Source organism: Myiozetetes cayanensis, unplaced genomic scaffold (genome assembly GCF_022539395.1).
Source record: "Myiozetetes cayanensis isolate MyiCay16 unplaced genomic scaffold, myiCay2020 scf1, whole genome shotgun sequence".
NCBI classification, from domain to species: Eukaryota; Metazoa; Chordata; class Aves; order Passeriformes; family Tyrannidae; genus Myiozetetes; species Myiozetetes cayanensis.
The window spans coordinates 32149280-32165110 of NW_026086604.1; positions in this window are offsets into that span (position 1 = coordinate 32149280).

A 15831-nucleotide genomic window follows, 5' to 3' on the forward strand; every position below is an offset into this window, starting at 1 on the left:
ATTAACTGTGTTACCTTTGTAACATGCTGGCCTCCCCAAACTTGAACAAACACTTCCTGAATCTCTTTCCTCCTCATTACTTTGGAAGGATTTTGGGTACTATTTTTTGTCTGAGGACTACGACAGAAAAGCAGGACAGGTAAAAAGTCTTGCTATGGATCTAGATGACATTTGATGCCAGATCTGGCTTGAGCACTCTAGGCAGCATCACATCATGCAGGACAGATCTATGAATTTTGGACTCATAGCAGATCTGTTAGGATGCCACATTTCAGCCTGCTTCATCCATTATGGTTAAACAACCTGTGTTATATGGTTGATGAAACATGACAGCACCACAAAAGGCTGCTACGTGACCTGGGATGAACACTGGGACTAACTCTGCCCAGAGATCTGAGAAACAACTTTCACTGGTATGTAAGTGGTAGGTTCCTATATTAGCAATGAGTTAAAAATGCAAAACAGTTGCTTTCTCATAGTGGAGGCCTGTGTTATTTGACTGCAGGGTACAGGGGATAAAGTTGGGCACACTGCAGAAAAAGTCCCCATGTCCCCCACAGATGCATCTGTGGGGCCCAGGATTTGTTAAAGACTGGTACTCTGGCTGAGTATCTGCAGACATGAAACTGGAGTCTGCATGGGGAAAACTAAATGAGAGCAGGGATGGAAAACAGTAAAGTAGAGAGGCAGACATGGGCCTTGCAGTGTATGTGGTCTCATGACCGTGTAAATCCCATTTCTGAGAGCTTAATCACATACAGAAAAGAGGGTACAGTTAATCAATCAAACCTGATCAGGCAAACCTGTCTCAGAGCTACAGGTGGTTCAACCTTATCTGTGCAGCTTCTGGCCTGTAGACTTTGGATCTATTATCAGGACATGCAGTTATAGAGAAAATTCCCAATTTGGAACTTCTCAGTTTTATGTTTGTCTTATTTTCAGCTGTGGATTCTCTTCTACTTGGTTACTTTGTGTCTTTAGTGCAGGTTCAGGGTTATGCAGTCACTGGTTTATTTGTGTCCTTTATTGTCAGGGCTGGAAGTGAGTGTCTTCTGGAAGGCATCACCCCTGAGGGTATCACTCACTGAATCAGTCTTGTGAGCTCTTGCAACAAACCTTCAGACAAGCACAAAGAGTATTCACAGCTACTAAAGATTTTCTGGCTGCTGTTGGAACAGATTATCTCAAATGCTGTTCTTGGAAATGAGAGCATCTTATAGCATTAACCCTGCTGTGTTTCTAGCAGCATCTCTGTGGCATTGGTGAAATGCACTGCCCATTAAACAATGTATGACTAATACCCTTAATGGTTACATTAGATGGGGATCTCTTTTAAACTACTTTTCCTTGTTCCTGGAGATGAGGCTGTGGGATTAAACAGTGCAGTAAGAGCTAAGGGTATGGGGTAAACTTTCAAAATGATGTGCGGCAGAACTGAAGAGCAGAACATGTTAGAGAAGTTACAGAGGACAAAACTGGCTGCAACTGGACTCATCCAGGTGTTTCTCATTAATAGAGTTTCTCTGTTTACTCAATATTTGGGTTACTGGTAGTCGAAAGGCCAGATTTATAGCTTAATTGATTGACAGAGCTCCTACAATTTCAGTCGAGTTTGTATCACCAGGCAGTCAAACTCTAGGGAATATTTTTGAAGTGTAACTTTGATCATTACCTGCAGTCAATACAAATGCTATTTTTAATCACCAGATTTAATGGGGAGATTTCACTGCTGTGAGCACAAAGTAAGTTCTGCTGTGTCTCTCAGTCATGCTGTCATCCCTTGTACCCCCACTCTGGGCATGGGTACCTGAGGAACAGCAGTCAGACCCAGCCCAAATTCTGCCATTCCTGCCTAGTTTCTGAACCCTTGTTTTGGGGGTAGGAGAAGTCTCAGGCTACTCTGCACTGCGACTGCAGCTGTGATAGGTGCTCAGAAGCAAAGCCTTACTACACTTTTCTTGACTTCCTGCCTGTAATGTTAATCAATCTGTCTCCTTTGGGAGGTTAAATTGGTAGGCATGTTTTGCTGGATATTTTCCAAAGCAGCAATACCATTCTTTGAATTGAAGGAACTGATCTATGAAGCCAACCATCCAAGTTCGCCCTTTAGGATGAACTTACATCTTGTTCCACACACTCACTTTTCAAACATTTTCCTCCACCATGATTTTTTATTGCCAATGATACTGGTATTTTTTAGTAGTTTATTTTTTTGCTCTGAATTAAATGGAAAATCCCATACATATATGTTTTATAGGCTCTTTATGTAAATTTATACAGGCTTGTACGTGGGGCTTGTAACAGAAAGTGTTGGTCAGCCTTAGGTGGAAGAGTTTTATGCTAATACTGCCAATACCTGTAACATACATACCAATACTACAGGACTAAGCCTCAGTGGTGATTTTGGAGGTGCTCAGTTGTGGTAGTCGGCCAAGAACTTTGCACATACCATGCTACATAGTTGTGATGAAAGGGGCTACAACTACACCTTTCATTCCAGCCCATTTACTCAAACAAGGGGTTTAACTCTCCTTTTTGTTCAAGAGGTTTTACAGTGGACATAGTTTCTGCTCTCCTGCTTATTGATTTTCTGAGACTCAGAGCTGAATACCATTGGGATGAGAAAGACCAGTGAGTAAAGCTCAGGAAAACCCTATATGTTTTCTGATGCTCTATAAGAAAGAACTCTGGCTAATGAACTAGTTTAAAAATCACAATGAAGTAACAAGAATCCTTTCCCAGCACTTATATTAGGGTTAAGCATTACTCAGACTGCCTGGTCTAAGAGGAAAAAATTTCTCCATTTCCATTCCTATTAACACACAACAAACTCCCTGAGCAGAAGAGCAAGGACAGAAGAAGACACAAGTGGGGCTAGGATGCTCTCCTGTCCCCAAAGGACCATGAAATGTTGAGATTTATCTTTGTGCTTTTTTGAACTCATTGTGTTCCTAAGTTAGGAGAAATACAAATAAATTATGAAATAAAAGAAATGCTGGCCAAAGATCTGTTCACTACCATGACTGTGGCTTGTCAAGGGCCAGAGATGAAGCCAATATATTAGCTAGAAATTCATAATCCATTTTGTTGCTTGACCTCTTTATGAGTCAGCATCCAGTTTTGCAGCCCAACTCTTAGCCCAGTGTTTTAATAGAACAAGTTTGACTTAGTCAGTTTGTAGAACATCTAGCAATAAAAGTGTTCTCAAAGTAATGTAACAAACATGATAGGAGCAGCCTATCCACAGCCAAGCTGGCCTATTGCAAACTTCCTACCAGGCTGCTAGGATGGCTTGGGGACTGGTAAGGCCAGGTACCCACTGCCAAGAGGGAACCTTTCCTTGGCAGGCATCAGGGACTGACTCTTCAGCAAGCAGCAAGCAGTTGGAAGGCACCGAGAGCATCCATTATTGTAACAACCTGCTTCAGAGCAATCGTTAAAACGTCCTGGGTGAAGATGGCAGGGAGTGAAGCATCCAGAATACTTTTTTAATCCTGATAACTGTACAACCATAGACTAAAGAGAGGGGATGGTTTTCAATTTGTGTCCCTCCTGTTTCTGTTTGGCCATCAGCTGCGTGCTCTGCATGAGGCACACAGCTGTTGTGGCACTGTGCAGGGACAATCTGTGTCAGCATTGGTTGAATGAGGCTGCATTTCAGGTGGAGATTTTTTTTCTTTGTTTTGTTCTGATCTGGCAGCAGATTCTCCAGGAAGAAAATGTGAATTGTGAGAATTAATTAGCTTTGATTTGTGATGCACAGTTAGTGGTGGTGGACAGACCAAAAAGCTGTTTATTATTTCTCCCTTCTTTTTTTTTTTTTTCAGCTGTTCAGATTTGTTTGAGGGTATGTAGACCATCTGACTAAGAAAACAAGTCAAAAGTGGAATCACATTTTTTTCTAATGCCAAAGTGTGCCAGAGGCATTCTCTGTCATTTTGAACAGCCTGAACACATGCAGAATGGATGACTAATGCCCATAACACAGGTTTTATTACATTTGATTGTGTCATCTGTAGTTTCAGCACTTTCCTTAGGGAACTTCACTTCTTCTTATTTAAAGGGTATTTTTTCCCTAAATGAACACTTATTACTTCACAGGTCTAGCCATAGCTAAGAAGGCAAAGCATTAGTAAGAAGGTAAAACAGAAACAGTAATTTCCTTTTAAATACTGAATCCCTTTTGCTGCTATCTTTGACAGCATCATTACATGGGGTTAGGATGTAGCAGTATGTTAAGCAGGACTCTTGAGACCTCTTTCAGCCTGTTTTCCTTGGTTTTACACACAGATCACTTTCTTCTAGGCTATTTTCAAATGCACAAGATATCCTGTTCTTGACTGTGTGCAGGAAAGGAGACACAGCTGCCAGGGACCACGGGTTGTCTTTTAATTTAATCTTTCTTGCTCTAATTCACTGAAGTATGTTGTTTATGTTTGCATGGATAGGGGAATAACCTTATTTGTGTTTTGACAGTCACTGTGCTGCTTTTCTGGAGGGGCTGGCTGATTGGCTCTTAAGAGGCACCAGGGTCAGCAAAAAACTGCATTTAAATATATGTTATTTTACATTGAAAATGATCAAGATACATGTAGACAAAACAGGCACAACAGAGACAGTCAGCTAGCCTTAACTCTGCTCTGTCATAATACCATCCAGTAACCACAAAATCCTGATCATTGCATGGTTGTATGTTTTATAATCAGTTCCTTGATTCTCAGTTTCCCAGTTTATATTGCCTGAGTTTCGGACAGTAGTCCCTTAATGTATTTTACCCTTGAATTATTGACAAATGCTTTCAACCTTAAATCCACTTAAATGTAGAATAGATTTCTGAACTGATCATTCTACTGTCCTGTATGTCTCTTCTATTACCCCTCAGAGACTATATAATATTTATATTTATTGAATATTAACATTTATATATGAAGGAAGTGTCTGAAAAAACCCTTGGCTATGGACACAACAAAGTATCTGAATGAGACTTTTGTGTGGTCTCCTACTTCACTTTTTCTTTTTGCTTGCTCGTTTTGTCACATCTAAACTCATCTTACTTTATTCTTCCTTTTTTTTAATCACAGTTTCTCTTAAGAGGGAATTTTGCACATATTTAATATGACACAACAGACAAGCAATAGTAACAGATACAAAAATAAACTTGACACTTTTCATGTAGAAAAAGATTTGACAGCAATATAATCATTGCATTTTTCTGGTTGACAAGGGCACAACGATTCCTCCCACAGTCTCAGGATAGTTTGTTTTGATAAGAGTTGTGGTCATACTTAATTTTCTCTAACTCTATCTTAACTTTAATATGGGTTTGATCTGATTTAGAAGTGCTGGAAAGTGTTCTAAGTACCTATGTAAGACCCCTATGGGGTCTATCTGAGTCATCTGTTGGAAAAATCATTCATCTGCTTTGGACTATCATGACTTTAGGAAGATTTTACTGCTAGATATTTTTAGGTAATAAATGAGAATAATCCCAGCAGTTTAGGTGCGATGACCTGTACTGCCCTGTCACTGTAAGAAATCAGCAAATAGGCACAGTGTGCTTGCTCCAGGCACAGATACTGCCTGACTCCTGGGGCCCCAGGAAAGGACATTTCCCTACTCTCATCCACAAGCTTGGAAGATGCACCTTGGCTTATCAAGCGAGTGTTCAAGTTCTAGAGCCAGGTGTGCTCCTGAGGATGACACTACGGTGCTGAAATTACTGTTTAGAGCTATAAACGTTTGGGACTTGCCTTCAATCAGAGGAGGGAAGCAGAGTCAGAGATGTGAGTGAGCTGAAACTCCCGAAGCCCAGCTGAGCTCCATGGATGCTCTGCTTGCCCAGTCGTGGTCCCCCATTTATTGAGGTCTCCATGTACAAAGAGGTCTCATACACACATCTGGCATCCACACATCTCACCCACCCATCTCTGGCATAAGCCACCCAGGGAATACCTTGCATGTCTTGCTATTTCCAGTATTATGCATGAATGTAATTCTCGAAGCACTGTTTTTATAGCTAGTCCTGTATATTTGATCCTTCAGCAGAAGCCTTTTATAGAAGTGCAGAAAATGCTCTTGATAGGAATAAATGGTGTTCTGTATTTTCAAGCTTAGAAGAATCTGGAGTTAGCCTTGGGATCATCAAATGGGTAAAACTCTTCATGCTCGGAAGGGTATGAGTACACTTATGAAGTGATTCATTTTTGTGTCAGCTAAGTTGTTTCCTGGGAATCATTTGACAAAGGCCTGAGGGATGCTGTGTCTCATGTTTATGCTACTCCATAAATTGTTTTCCTCATTGTAAATGTGAGATTACATAAACTTCTGCCACTGATGACTGATTGTACCTACTTTGGGAATGCTTTTAAGAGGACATCAGGTTTTCCAGAGTTACCGATGATGAGTGATACTTGGAATAGAAAAGAATATTTTCTTATACCAACTACTGCAAATGATTGCTATGAGATGTTGGCTCCAACTTCATTATTCTGTCTTCCTGCTTCCCTCTCTCTCAGAAGATCCCCATATAATTTGTGCTGGTGACAGATCCATTTGAAATACCAATTAATCTTTTTCTTTCTTATACCTTCCCAAGCAGTGTCAGTATCTGGATTTAAGCCTATGTTCCTTAAACAGATGAAACTCTGCACGCCCAGTAACAGGCAAAAATGCATTTAGAAATGGATTAATCTTTTTGCCAGCTGAGTTTATTTTCAGGGAGTCTCATCTCTTTCCCCTTTCCTGGATTTGAATATGCACAGGCCCATGTAAAGCTAGTGATATAAATCGGGTCAGCTCTGAGATTAGAGGTGTGAAAGCGAGACAGAGAGAACTTAATCAGCACTTGCATGCTGCTACAATGTTAATGACATGGTTATAAGGAGTAACTTTAATCCCAAATGTCCTACGTGTTCTGTAAAAACGTGTCAAGTTAACCTGCCAGGATTTGAGATAAATCCACTGAAATGAAGTGAACCATGGCCTTTTTTTTTTTTTTTTTTTTTTAAGTGGCAGATGTGAGTTAAAAACAAACAAACAAGCAAACAAACAAACGAAACATCATTCAAATGCAGAGATTTAAAAATAGAAGCTGAACTAGTTTCAACTTTCTGGATAGATGGCAGATCAGGTTGTCTGGTGAGAAAAAATAATAAAAATGCTATGGCAAAAATATATTTCAGAGAACAGAAAAAAATCCATTATAGCAGTGAATAATGAAAGCTAGAGGAAACACAATATTTCTGCAGTTTGATCAGCATCACCCAGGTTCTGGCCTTAATTGCCTGCAACTATTTTAATTCATCATAGACAAAACTGTGAGCTGGCTAGTTGTGCAGTGCCATGCTGTAATTACTATAAACATGAATAATTAATGTTTGGGGAAAGTATTATTGGTAAAAAGGTCTTTTTTAAAATTCTTTCCCAAGGTGATTTGTTATGTAAGTGCACGAATCCCAGACTGGTACTTCTAATTAAATCAGAGATTTCTTCTGAGGTGAGCATGTTAGATAACAGGGACAGAAAGCAGAGTGGCCAAGCATGCAGGTTGTTTAACTTATTTTTAACCTCTTCATCATACTTGGTCCATCCTGCCTCAAACAGATCAGCTACTAATAGCAACAGCATCTCCTACTGCTTTTGCGACTTACTAATGTTTCTGTAGGATTAGTTTGGATCAGACTGTCAGACAGTTTAGCCCAATTTTTTAACACTGATGAAGGATTTGTCTTGAAAATGCCAGAGCCACAGCTACAGGACTAGGATTTAATCAAATAGAGTAGACAACAAAGCACAAGTAACAAGATGCCCTTAGGTATTTGAACCTCAGTGGATAGTACCAGTGTTTGGTTCCTGCTAGCTCTATCGGGTGCACTTGCACTTTTGCACATCAACTGATAGTGTATTTCTTGGCTGTATTAACAGTGTTTTACTGGTTTAACATAGTCATGTAGTGCAGAACAACCATCATGTATGATTGTTCTCATGCTTATGGAGTTGATGGCTTAGGAAAGTAGTAAGATCTGAGAAACAACCTGATATTTCACTATAACAGGTGAATTAAAGAAGCTATTTCTTAATGAGTGTTTGGGCAAAAGCCACCTGGGGAGCATACTGACAAGGTGAGCAGATCAGCATCCTCTTTTGATTTCAGTAGAATTATCAGCAAAGCTTCGGGACAAATAATTTATTAAATGAAAATGCATTTGCCTCACATTGTTCAGTTGAGTGTAGAAAAGCATTGGTGGAGACCAAATTAAGGTAAGCTTGAGGTTAGCTTAAAAAGCAAGTTTAAAAATCAGACTTTTGATTTGGGAAGATTGACATTTTTGTTAAGATGTTTTACTGAGGAATGGATCTTTTTTACTTAAAATAAAATACCACTACTTGAAGTTTGCCAGTGTCATGTGTGCCCATCGTGTGTCATCCTGTGTGTCCCATCCCTTCCTCCTCACCCAAATTTGATCTAATTACACAGATCCTGAAAAAGTAAATCAGATCTAAGACTCCAGACAGGTCTAGAGAACTTATTCAAGAAAAGGATTCTTCCAGCTTTGATAAGGAGCCATACTTAGGTTAGACAATAAAACTTTTTGTTTGTTTGTTCGTTTTTGGTTTTTTGTGTGTTTTTTTTGTTTGTTTTGTTTGTTTGCTTTTGGTTTTGGTTTTTGTTTTGTGTTGTTGTTGTTTTGTTTTTTTTTAATGAGGTTAAATTACTAATATTTTCTTCTTTGCCACATATTTTATGCCAGAAATTGTTATTTCCATGAGAACATGTCTACTTATTTTTCTAATCTTTCAGTTCAGCCTGGGAGTCAAGAAATACGAGTTTTATCTAACTTCACAGTAGTGAAATTCTGGGTGAACTCAGAATAAATTAACATTTTTATTACAAAGTTCCCATTGGCTATAGAAGCATCCAGTAGTCAAATGCTTCTTTATGCCCATAATTTCTTTTGTTTTGTAAAAGTCAATTTCATAGCCTCCAAAACCCACAAAAAACCTCTTGGTAAGAGATATTTTCTACCTCTTTTGCCAATCAGTTATGGTCTGCAAGCTTCTTAAAACTGAATTCAACTTCAAATACTCCTTACTCAAAGACATGTACCTGAATTGCATGTGTTCTGCAGAACTAAGGCCACGCACCTGAAGGCAAACCCCTCTGTTGCTTAGACGGAGGAAATTTCACCAGCTGCTGTATTCCAGCAAACTGGAAGCTACTGTGAGCACTTGAGCATGGTGATGACGTGATTTCCTAGTTATGTCATGGTTGTGCTCAGAAATCCACTTATTTGACTTTAATTTTATTCACATTTCACTCAGGTTAATGCACTGTAGGCAGGAGTTGCAAAGCCTCGTGCGTGAGCACGAGATTTAATGTCGGATGCATTTATATAGATGGAGCTTTGGTCCTGAATCAGAAGACCTGTTAAGCACATACTAAATTCCCAGAATAATTCACAATGTTTCATTAAATAAAGACAAAACTTGTTGCTTACTTAATGGTAAATGCTTTGCTGGAGAGGGACCTTATCCATCAAGCTATTCCAGGTAGTGTTTTTTCTGGAAATTGCTGTTCCCTAAAACATCAGTGTTACATGATGCACGGCACATTTTATTTATTTATCTGCAATTCCCAAGATCTTTATGTTCTTATCAGCACATCCATGGTGAGACTCAGTAACAGGTCTCAGACATTAAAATTTAGGTTCCTAGATGTAGGTAACAACATGGGAACTAGGTGTTTAAACTTTGTTACACTCAAACCTCATCACAGTCTACAACTTCCTTGTGAGAGGAAGAGGAGGGGCAGGCACTGATCTCTTCTCTGCAGTTACCAGTGACAGGACCTGAGGGAATGGCCTGAAGTTGTCTCAGGGGAGGTTTAGGTTGGATATTAGAAAAAGATTCTTCACTCAGAGGGTGGTTGAGCCCTAGGACAGGCTCCCCAAGGATGTGGTCACATCACCACTGATTGAGCCTGACAGAGTTCAAGAAGAGTATTATCATTTGGATTATACTCTCAGGCACATGGTGTGACTCTTTGGGATGGTCCTGTGCAGGGTGAAGAGTTGAACTCAATGATCCTTGTGGGTTCCCTCCAACTTGGCATATCCTGTGATTCTGTGATACTGTGATTCTGTGACTCTGTGATGAAAACCTAACTGAGGCAGCTGACAGACCGCTCACTGCTCTGAGCTCTTCAAGTCACCCTCAAACAGAAGCCTGCACAAGGAGCTCCAAGCTCTACTGAGTTTGCCTAATTCCCTTTGAGCATCCTGCCTGATGTTCTGCTGGAGTTTGAAAATTCATGAGTCTCCCCTGTAACTTGTGCCACACCTGTCACCTTTATGCAGTGCTCTCATGTATCCTGTGACATCCCTGATGGCACTTGTTATCTATACTTGGCAAATAGTCAAGAAGTTTATCTTCAGTGACTAGAGAAGAAACTTCTACATTTGAATTATATGTAGACACAATAATTGTGTATTAGAGCTAGATGATCTTTAAGGTCCCTTCCAATCCAAATCATTCTATGATTCTATGATTTAGACACTAAAACACATCAACTTTGTTTAAAAAAAATATTCTCATTCAAACAAAATCTATTCCAAAATACTTACAGTCTTTAATGTTAAAATAAGCAACAGAATATTGCTTGAGTTTTAACACAGCTGATTAAAAATCTGTGTTTTGTCATTGCTCGCTGAATTGGCAGCAGAGCATCAACTGTATGGTCTTTGAAGGAAGAGTAAGGGGGCTCTTAGCTAAGAGGTATTTAAATTTTTTTATGTCTACAATGCTTTGAAGCTTTCCCTATAAATTCTTGCCTGAAACTCTTGACTGTGCAGATTTTATTTTGCAGGCAAGATGGGTCAAGTGACTGTAGAAATTCTCTCTTTCTCTCAAAAATTCTGATCAAAAGAACCCTATGTGTGGCCTTTTGCAAACCTAGCAAAGATAAGAGGTTTCAATACTGATGTGCCATGCATATCCTGAGCTTCAAGACAGATCTGAAGGAGGTTTATCAATTGAAGAGTGGAGAAAATGTAAAAAGAAGAAAAAAGAAATATTTCTGAGCACCTTGCCTCAAGTGTAATCTTGCCTAAGGTAGTCTACGAAGCATTCACAGTATTCTCATAGTCTTAAGTGGTTGTAATATCCTATGCTTTTATTTGGATGTGCTAGGATATGTGCTCGGTAGCCTTTAGTCAATTCTGCTTGTTTACAGTACTGTAGACAGTGTTTTACAGCTATTAACCTCCCAGGTATTAAAGCTATGAAGAAATTTGAAGAGTCTAATAGCTGGGAAATTGATGAATTGACACAAGCTCTGCTTGAGCAATTCAGTTTTACTCTGAAAGCTAGATTCAGGCCAGCTTGTTTGGCTGAACAAGATGAGGAGAGTACAAAGCTGTGCCCTCATACCAAAGTGAGGCTGGTAGAAGCAAATCATCCTTCTGTGGTCTATACCTTCTCCCTTGTGATGCAGAGACCACATACTGTAGGAGCTGGATGTCCTTCTGCACTAGGTGATTTCTAGCATAGCTGGCAGAACAATGGGACAGATGTTTTTGGAAGGATGGATGAGGAAGGCAATAGGGAGAGATAGGAGGAATGGAGAACATAAGAAAGCCTTACACTAATTATTGTACTTTTTATAATTTTCTTTAGAATTTCTAACTAAATAAGAGTAGGAAAATATACAAGGTATACAAATTTTTTCTTTTCTCCCCCCTCTGCTAATAACCAAAATCATAAGGACTTGAAAATTGCACATATGAAGAAATATCACTGAAGAGTATAGAGCTATATGTAAGCTCTCTAGACAATACAAAACAGGTAACCAAAGTCTTTAGTCTCACACATTTTGGTTTTGCATAACATCCTGTTGACAACAAGCAAAATTGTTCAGAGCCATGTCATTGTACAGATGTTCTAAGCATTTTCACAATGGAGTAACTAACTCATTGTGTGTGTATAAAGTAAAGAGCAAAAGCTATCTAGAGGCAAATCACTGAATTCCCTCAGTATTGCTTAATACAGAGCCTAGACCATGAACCCAGCATGGATGATTGCATTTCAGACAACTACAGTTAGGTGAGTTGGATCCCATTCATTGCCTTTAAAATTTCTTGGCTTGGTAAGGGGGAAATGAACAGCTTTTACAAAGCACAAAACTACAGTTTATCAGGCATAAAATGGCACTTTTCCTCTATGTACTTACATTTTCTGCGTTTACTACAGCTGTAGAAAGAGTAACTAGCAAATGAGAAAAATACCACAGACTGATGTCAGGTGAATGATGACAGCTTCAGCTGATGATAGTCTACCAATAGCTGTGTTTCAAAAGAAACAAAGAAAAGAAGGGAGAAAGAAGGACAAGTTTAAATAATGACCTGGCTCCATATTCTGCTTAGAATTGGGATGTAAAGGTGTCCATTTAATGAGACAAAGGACTTCCTTGCTATGCAGTGTCTGCTCTAATCCTGTCTAAATCAGTGGAGCTACTTCACTGTAACCTCATTTTGGTGACAAAACATAGTGTTTATGCCAGCAATATTTCAAAGATGAGCATTATGAAATGGCAACTCAATACAAACAGTACTGGAGGCCTTAATATGGAAATCTGCTGTGTTTCAGTATCCACAGTTCTAATTCTGCATTTTGAGGTTTTAAAATTCATTAAACCATTCCTCGCCTTATTCATCTGAGTCATTCTTCAACCTCCTTCCAGCATTCTGTTTCTGATTAACAGTTATTAAGTAACAGCAAAAATGGAAAAATTACTATCTTTTCTTGGAAAATCCAGCAGTTCTAATAACTGTTACTATTTCCACAGTTGGATGTGAAAATACAGAATACAGTCCGAAGCAATGCTAAACTTCTAAAATCTCTGTCTAAAGAATATTGTGTTTCTTTTGCATTTTCATTATGACTGTGAGTTACTATGTTTTCTCAATAGCTTATTTTAATAAAGCTGATATTTCCTTATGTATAGTAAACAATAAGGCCAATCTTTCCACTGCAGAAAAAAATCTATGCTATATAAATAATTAAAGCTATTATCATGCAATATGCCAAAAAGAAGGGTAAATTGGAGAATCCAAACATCTGGGTTTGTTCACAACTGCAGTGCAGAGATCCATAAATCCATCCAGGGTAAATACAGACTGCTTTACATTTAAAAGTCAAATTGACTACCTACTTTAGAGGTTGTCTATTTTTTTATTAGAATGGTTGGGTTTCAAGGTTCTTAACAATGAGGCTCAGTACATATTTCAGGTGAAACCATGGAAACAGTAGGAGCTATTTTACTCAAAATAGAAATACCACAAATGACCTTGACATTTAAAAGTTGATGCTGCACATTGTCATTTAGATTGTGAATGAGGGGCATATTATCATGCCCTCTGTTCCAAAGTTGTTATTGGTCTTCCAAGAAGGAGCATTTGAAAGCTGGGGACTTGTCTTTTATAGGTGCAAGGGGTCCCCTCTGCTGAGGAAGACATTTGGTGCTGGTAGCTGGGTGTGCAGCTGCAGTGCCAGCTGCAGATTGAGTTCTGGGTGCTGGGAGCCCCAGGCAAGGGGTCGTGAACTGCAGACGCTTTGCATAAAAAAGGGTGCAGGTGACTGGACACTCAGAGACACAGCAGGACCTGATGACCCCCAGCCCTTAGATCGTGAAGATATAAAAGCCCATGGTTTCTTTTTTTTGGGGGTTCCTCCTTGGAGGCACTCTGCTCGAGCTGTTATCTTGTTATTTCACCATGATTAAATTATTTTAGGGATGGAAACGTCTGAGACTCTGCTATGAGAAACCTAGGGTGGAGCATATAAGGAAACCTGGTCCGACTGTGTGAATGTGGGTTGTGTAGCTCTGAAGGGGCCTCGGTCTCAGCTGCGACGGTACGAGTGTGACTGCCAGAGTGGTTCCTGGATGGTCAGAGAGCAAAGTTTCCTTAACACCTCTTTTATGGGGACCTTTTTGCCGGGACAAGGTAGAAAAGTTGGAATTATGCAGGAAGACATGGTAAATTGTAAATGATGGAGCTTGAGAGTGCAGCATTCTGAGGAAATCATTTGCACCTGAAGACTGTAGTTTTAATTCTGTCTGAATCTGCAAATTCACATGCAAAACTTCTCCCCTGAGGTAGCTGAGTGTAAATGGCTATGTGTTGAGAGACAGAAAATTTACCTTATATGTCTGAACAATGCAAAACATTTCAAAATACTGCTGAATTTAAGGATTTCATATTTTCAAGGATTGCTGGATGATGTGATTTCTTAGTCTACAGTCCTTGCATAAAACTCAAACTGCTACCATCTTAAGACAGTTGAAAATTGCAGAGGTTATTTTGGCTCTTTGCTACCAAGACATCCTTCTGGGAGCCATATTTCTCTTCCTGTTTGAACAATATGCTTGTTGCTGAAATGTAATTGCTGACCCAAGGCCAGCAGGGGATGGGAGTGTCACACTTCTCAGAACAGGACCCCTCTTAACAGGTTCCTACTAGAACCCATAGAGAGTCAAAGACTCACAAAAAGAGGTTTCAGAGGTAGGTAGGTTCTTTGTTTCTCAGAAGACAATACAATGGGTAAAAGGTGGTAATAACCTGCAGAATAAACGTGCCTGGAAAAGGAAATTTTACCACTGACTTTTGTGGGGCCAGTATTTTTACCCTTTGACTTTGGATAGTATTTCATCTCTTGAGTGCAGCTAACACTTAAAAAAACCCTTGTTGAATTCAACACTGCCCATATCTACTAATTCATAGAACACGAACCAAAAAATCAGTGGGAATTTCTGCTTGCACAATGAGCAGTACAAGAGTTAGCACTGAACACTAACACCTTATAAGGAGAGAGTTGGAATTCTTGTTGCAACTTGGATTGCCTTCTCCAGTGGTTTTACACAGCTCCACTGAATCCACACCCATTCTTGCAGTTTTCATCTCTTCCCTTTATTTGTTACTAGTGTGAGTGTAGTCCCTGTGTATGTGCATGCATGTGTGCACATAAGTAATGAGCTTTTACTGCTCCTGTCTTTCCCTTTGTCGAGTAATATTTCTAAATAAGACTTTTTAATACTCAAAGAAACACACTAACACTGCCCTTGAAGCTTTACTTACTTGGTCTTGTCCTCATGCTGAGAGTAACTGTTCCTCTAGGTGACAGATAGAAAGCCCATTTTCTGACATTTCAGATCCAGCAATAATAGCTGCAGGGGCAACAATGACAGACTAAAAACATCTGAGTGAAAATCTGGTTTATGAATTGCATTATAGCCAGAATTTTCTTTAGAACTATTTCCAATTAATTTTACATAGTAATTTTATGTGAAATCATTCAATTCCATTCACAACAGGTAATGTTGCATATTGAAAGTGGACGCACTGCAGTATTTCTTGTACAAACACAAGCTTTGTCCTTCTGAAACTGAAGGGCTTCTGAGGAGTAGTAAAGACAGTGAGAAATTCAATGTTTGCTCCTGCCGGCAATGGCAGCAGCAGTCCCAGCATGACGTCAAGGCTACCATGAGAGCCTTGAGGTCATGTTCCACACTGTGTCCTTACGCACTGCATAACACCCAGGCCTTTAATGGTCCCTACAGACATCTAATAAAAACTTAACAATTAATACAATGCATTTTTGTAAATAAGAGAATTCAAGATTACCATCTGGCTGAAGGCAAGGCTGCGGTGCCTGGGTTTGGCTGAGAGGACTCGTGCTCAGGGGTACACTTGAGTCAACAGCCTTCATATGCTGCTCTGTTCCTAACTTTTTTGCAAGTTGTATTATTGATCATAGATATAACATACAAAATAACAT